This window comes from Alexandromys fortis, unplaced genomic scaffold, assembly GCF_014885135.2.
Source record: "Alexandromys fortis isolate MF-2015 unplaced genomic scaffold, M_Fortis_MF-2015_v1.1 scaffold_378, whole genome shotgun sequence".
Classification (NCBI taxonomy): domain Eukaryota; kingdom Metazoa; phylum Chordata; class Mammalia; order Rodentia; family Cricetidae; genus Alexandromys; species Alexandromys fortis.
This window is the reverse complement of record NW_026068247.1, coordinates 157545-163544: the sequence shown is the minus strand read 5'-3', so window position 1 is coordinate 163544 and position 6000 is coordinate 157545. Positions and strand designations below refer to the sequence as shown.

General features: G+C 57.9%; 1 protein-coding gene across 2 annotated transcripts in view; it reads left to right on the top strand.

Moving 5' to 3' along the window:
• Nucleotides 1-3615: 3615 nt before the first annotated feature.
• The window catches only part of Plxna1 (plexin A1), a 46236-nt gene continuing 43851 nt past the window's right edge, over nt 3616-6000 (top strand). For both annotated transcript variants that reach the window (XR_007589921.1, XM_050131294.1), the window contains exon 1: nt 3616-3821. The gene's annotated coding sequence lies outside the window, so the exon portion shown is untranslated. The remainder of the gene's footprint in view (nt 3822-6000) is intronic.

Here is a 6000-nt window from a genome sequence, read left to right as displayed (position 1 = left end):
GTGGATGTATGAGTCCTCTATTCTGGGGAGCTGTACAAGTGCATGTTTTTTTAATATGTTTTCTATTTACACAAGTGTTTCACATGTATGTATATGTGTCTCTCTGTGAGCTCACTTGTGTGTTCATGACTGCATATGTGGGTGCAAGCAATACATGTGCACATGTATGTATATTTATATATACATATATGCATGTGTATGTATGCCTGAGTTTATGTGCATGTGACTGTGTGTATGTATGCCTGAGTGTGAGTGCATGTGTGTACATTTGTATATATGCCTGAGTACATGTATGTATGCATAAGCTTGAGTGCCATGTATGTGTCTGTGAGTGCATGCATGTAAGCATGTCTGATTGTATGCAAATATACCTATACATGTATAAATGTCTGTGATATGTGTGAGTGACATACATGTGTGTGTAGAGGATTATAAGTAGGAGGTACTCCACCAACTCTGGTTTTGGCCCTCCTTGCTAGAAAGCTAACAACAGGCAGTGGGGTGGAAGCCAGAGACAGGTGGGGTCCACATCCTCCAGCCAGGAGATGGCAGGAGGGAAGAGGATGGGATGGGCAAAGAGGCACTGATGTGGGAACAGGCAGACTGGAATGATCGGCCTCCAGCTTTAACCTGGTCCTGGGAGAATGGGCCCTCTAGGGTGTCTGGGCTCTCACTATTCTGTCCTCCTTACCTCTTATTCCTAATATAGGGTTGTCTGTAGGGAGGGAGAACCAGCTAGGCCATTTCTGTAGGAGGGTCTCTCACATGTGCAGAAATGGCCCTGAGACTGTTTAGGGCTAGTGCATATAAAGGGGCCTTAAGAACCGGTCGGACGCCCGGAACAGAACTTTGTTCCTGGGAGCCCTCCCCTTCTCTCCAGTTGCTGCTGTCTGTACTGCATCAGGCAGGGAAGTGACCCCCAGGGGAAACCCAGAGGAAGAAGCCCTAGCAGTCACAGTCACGGCAGCTGTGCTGACTCATCCCCTCCCTCAAGTGTGGTCAAGAGCCCTAAAGCTGCAGACCAGTTTCAATCCCAGCTTTCCTCTGGCCACTGGCTTTCTACTTCTGCTTCAGGGGACTTCTCGGCTCCCCACAAAACAAGACATAACTGAGGGACAGTGCAGTTGACAGGCCGAGGGATCTGAGGAAGCCACTAACCTAGACTAATCCAAAGCAACAGCCCCTTGCCATTTTTTATCGAGAAAAGGGCATGTAGAGGTGATCTGATTCTTTGACCCGTATATTCTGGATACATATCCATTGTCATTTGTATGGTACTGTAAGAGGTTTTTGAGATCCTGACTTGTCCCTGTATTGCTTCCTTTAGAGTGAACAGAAAATATTCATTTTAATGTAGCCAAATCGATCCATACTTTAATTCTTTCTTTGTCTTAGACTCCTGTTTAAGAAAGCTTTCTTGGGAGATGCCTCACTTGGGTACTGGGATCTGAACTCAGTCTTCGTGATTGAGCACCCAGCCCTCTTACCACTCAGTCTTCTCTCTCCACCCACCTTCACCACACCTCAAACCCTGTCCCATATAGTTTTCTCTGTCATACTCAGGCCTCCCATCACCTGAACCGGGTGGCTGTGTATGACATTATTTGACATGAGATAGGGACTCCTGAAGGTTCCAACAGGGTAAAACAGTTGATTTCCAAAGTTCGTGATGTTCGTTAGTGAATAGACAGATGTTGCTGAGAAGGGGTGGAAAAGACATTGGAGACAAGGATTTAAGAGCAGCCTGTAGTAAAGTTCCTGGAAGAATCCTCAGGGTTGGGAAATGCAGGCTAGAGGGGCTGGTGAATGGCACCAGAGTTTATGGTTGTACTTTGGGGAGACAGGTACAGATGAATTCCAAGATAGCCCCGAGCTGAGTTTTGACCACACGCAGCCCCAGCTTTCTCAGAGAAGCTAGAGATGAGGACCTTCCTCCAAGCAGAAGCCAGTGTTTTCATGGGCATTGCTGATGGCAAAAGGGAAAAAGCCTTGAGTGCCTGCCAAGTGGAACTTTGGAAGACAGGTCTGCAAAGGAGACCAGGCAGGTGTGGGCAGAGGCAGCCAGCCTCTCGAGCCAAGGAGCAGAGGCAACTTGGGAAACAACTGGATGAGCACATCCCCAGGTTGGCAGTGGCCTTCACATTGTTTCCTCCCCAAAGTGCTGCAGGTAAGCTATGGAGTCTGTGAGGCAGGTAAAGCTGTGGAGTGGACAGCACAGTCAAACATAAAAAGCAGCCATGTCAGCTCTGGACCAGGTGTGCAGCTGGGAAGCCCATGGGTTGAGCTGGACCTCTGGGCTGGGCTCCAGGCTCTGCTACCAACCAGCTAGGGAGCTTGGGCAGATCATGTGGACTAAGCAGTCTCAGTCTACTCATCCGTACAGCACAGCGGAGATTTGTACCTTCAGCGTGGAGTGCCTGTGAGATCAGACAGCAAGTGTGAGAGAAGAGCCTCGCCACTATTCAGGGGCATGGAGAGCCATCTCCCCCTCAGCCTGGCAAAGTCAAAGCACAGCCTTTCCCACTGTTGCTGACAGTTCTCCACCATGCGGAGGGGTGGGACTTCACTGAGGAAAACCAGTTTGCAGTGTCTGCTGAAGCTAAACACACACCTACCTATGGCCCTGCTCTCCAAGGTGGGGAATCCTAAGGCATCAACAGAGAGGAGGGTTAACTGTCCAGGGTGGCCTGCACCACACAGTGAGAGCAAAGACTGTCCTAGAGCCCCTTCTTTCCTCTCAGAGAGGATAGTGGGACCCCATTTGTATAGCATCCCAAATAAGCCACACAAAAGAATATGTCATTCAGGGGGACAAATATAAATGGTCACACCCAGAGAAAAGCCAGGCAAGGATGAGCACATGGAAAGAGGGCGATGGCTGCCTGGGAGCGAAAGAAGTAGGGACAACGGTCCTTACCGGGTAAGTGCACTGAGTCCCCCAGGCTGTGCCCAGCCAGCGCTTCCCCTCCACGACCACCTTTTGTGGTTGCTCTGTTCCGTGCTGCGCGCGCGGCTGCCTGCCTTGCTTTGGTCCGGCTGCCTTGCACCGGATTGCCTTCCCGAGAGAGAAAGGTTCTCTTTGCGCCCAAGACCCGGCGCACCCAGCTCTGCAGGCCAGCCCCGCGCCCACGGTCCTCCTGGCACTGTCTCTCTCCTGCTGGGGTGGTCTTAACACGCCCCGCTACAGGACCGCATACCGGACTGGTCAGTCATCCCTGAGCTTGGTTATCTTGGCACTCGCCACCGCCTGGGGCCTGCGAGGTGCAGTGCCCGTCCCACCTAACAGATTGGGCGCACAGGCCAAGATGAGGGCAAGTGCTTCCTCCAGCCTCAGTTTACCCTCTGGTGGACAAAAGCTCGGCTTCCAGCCCGTGCTCGTTATAGAGTACACCAAGTCCTGGGACTAACCCAATCACCTCCTGCACCCCCCACCAAACACACACCAACCCAGAGTTTTAAGGCTGAGGTGACATCGCCCTTTGAAGGCAAGCGGTGGGGCCCGATGCGCGCGCTGTCGGCGCGGGGCCGAGCGCCCCCTGCAGGACATCGGGGGTCCCGCCCCGCCTCCCGGCCCCGCCCCCCGGCTTCGGTTGGCGCATGCGCGCGGCACAGCGCTCCGCGGGGCGGCGAGAGCGAGGCCGGTCCGCAGCCGCGCGGCGCTCAGCGCCCCATTCATGCTGGGCAGCGGCGACGCAGCCACGCAGCGGAGCGGAGCCCGGGCGCAGCGGCCTCGGCGGCCTGCGCGGTGTGGGCGGCCCCGCGGAGGGGCAAGCAGCAGGGCGCGGCGATGGCCGGCGGCGGGGCGCGCCCGGGGTTGTCGGGTGAGTCGGGGCGCAACTTTCCCCGCGGGCAGCGGGAGCCTCATCGCGGCCCGGGGTCCCGAGTGGCCGTGGGGGGCGCTGGCGGTGGCCAGGGGGTGTGCGCGGGGACTGCGGCGCGCGTGTCCGCGGCTGGCGTGTCCTGCGGCTCCGGCCGGGCGCCCGCGTGTGTCCGGGCGCGGTCTCCGCGAAAGGCTGCCGCGTCCCGGCGGGTCGCATCGCGTAAGGGCCCCTGCGATCCGGGCGGCGCAATGTCTATGGTCGCAGTCGCGGCCCCCTCCTTCAGGCAGAATAGAAAGTTTGCAGTGTACCCGCGAGGAGGGCCCTGCGGGTGCCCATGTCGGCCCGTTTAGCGCCGGGTCGGACCGGGCCGCGGGTGGGGACGTGGGCCGCAGGCGAGCGCCGCGCTGGGCAGGCCCGGGCAGGGCCGCGGGATTTGGGGAGGTCCCAGGCTGCGCCCTGGGCCGGCCTCGGGCCATGGGGTGGAAGTTGCAAGGATTCGTGGGGACTCCCGCCCCCTCCGGCCCCGGCGCGCGAGTGGGCTCCGCGGCCATCCCCGGCCCGCAGGCCCTCCACCCGGCGGCTGCAAGGGGCGGTGCGGTGCCACCGGAGAGGCCGCCGGCTCGGGCCTCCTCGGCCTCCCCCTGCGCAGGGCCTCCACGGGGTCATTCCTTCTGTGGAGGCTTCGCCCCTTGCTTCCTGGACGGTCCCAGGCCTGGTGTGTGGCGAGGACGGTGGCGGTGGTGGGCTTACTCTGACTGCAGCGGTGAAGGGCGAGCGTAGACTCCAGGGAGGCCCTTCTGTCTGCAGAGACCCCAGGTGCAGCCCCGAAGGGGATGAGAAGGCTTCTGAGGGGCTACTAGGTGCCAGGAGCTGTCTCAGGCTCATCTGTGGGGTGCTGGGGCCACGCCCCTTGAAAGAAAGGGGTGTGTTGGGGGGATGGGAAGGAACTGAGCCTCTGCCCCTCAGCCAGGCTCCTACCTCTGGCTCACTGTCCCCTGGTGCTGCCTACCCCCTCCAGCAGGTCCTGGGGGTCTTCAGTCCTGTGGTGGTGGTACTATCTTGTGTGTCTCCAGCCCTTCGGGAGCACCCCCAATTTTCCAAGTCCTTTGCTTGTTGAGGATGAGCAGGAGGGGATAGTGGTGCTACCTTGGGCTGGCCAAGAGTCTGGTGGGTCTGGGAAACACTCAGCTTGTGCCCTAGGCAGAGGCGCAAACCAGGGATTCTGCTTCAGGACTAAGCACTCAGGTAGTGGGGAGGTGGCAGCTTGGAGCCCACCCAAGGTGTCTTCAGGCACAGAGGACAGCATGGGTGGAGGCTTGAGGTCTGTGTGCAAGGTTGGCTGGTATATGTTCTTGGGTTTGGGGCCAGACAAGATGTCGTGGACAAAGCCACATCCCGTGGAACCTCTGGCCAGGAGTATGGGACCCCAGGGAAGGCCAGAAGCTGGCACCTTTTCTGGACAGCAGGACTCCAAAGCCTCCAGGTAGAGAGTAGGCCACTGGAGACCATCTCCTGTGACCTCCCATAGGGTGGGGCAGGGTGACAAGGCAAAGCAGTCCTCTGGCTGCTGAGGGGGAAACCACTGGGTGAAATGACAGCAAGACCAGCCTGTCCACACCCTAATGGCTCCAGAGCATCAGGACCCAGGGAGCAAGCTGTACCCGTGTGAGGGCTCTGGGGTCTTTGTTTCTGAGCAAGAACCATGGTGTCATCCCAGTTTAGGAGAGGACAGGATACCAGCTCAGTGCACTCCACTGGAGGCCTGTTCCAGAGTGGCCCCTGACTGAGGCCCCCACCTCCAAGCCTGGCCTCTCTCCCTGGGTCCCTGCTGCGCACACCCAGCACCACCGTGGTCCTCCTGTCTGCGTCACACTTGTTCGTGCTGCCCTGTTAGCATTTCCAGCAGGTGTGTTCTCCACGCCATTCTTCCAGAACACCTCCACCCCGCCAGTATCCCCTGGACCTGGTTCTCCTAGAGCACATAGAGAGGCCCCTCTGGGGGCTTCTGTAGTCTAAGTTGGCCAGGCAGCTCACAGAACCCAGAGCCTGTCTGTTCCCTTCCCCCAGCCTGGCCCAGCACCCAGTATCAGGCCCTACTTTGTGGGCACACAGGGTTTTCTCAGTGGACCTGGCTCCTTTTTCTACCTGGGGTCTCTATAGAAGCTCTAGCTTTTACCTT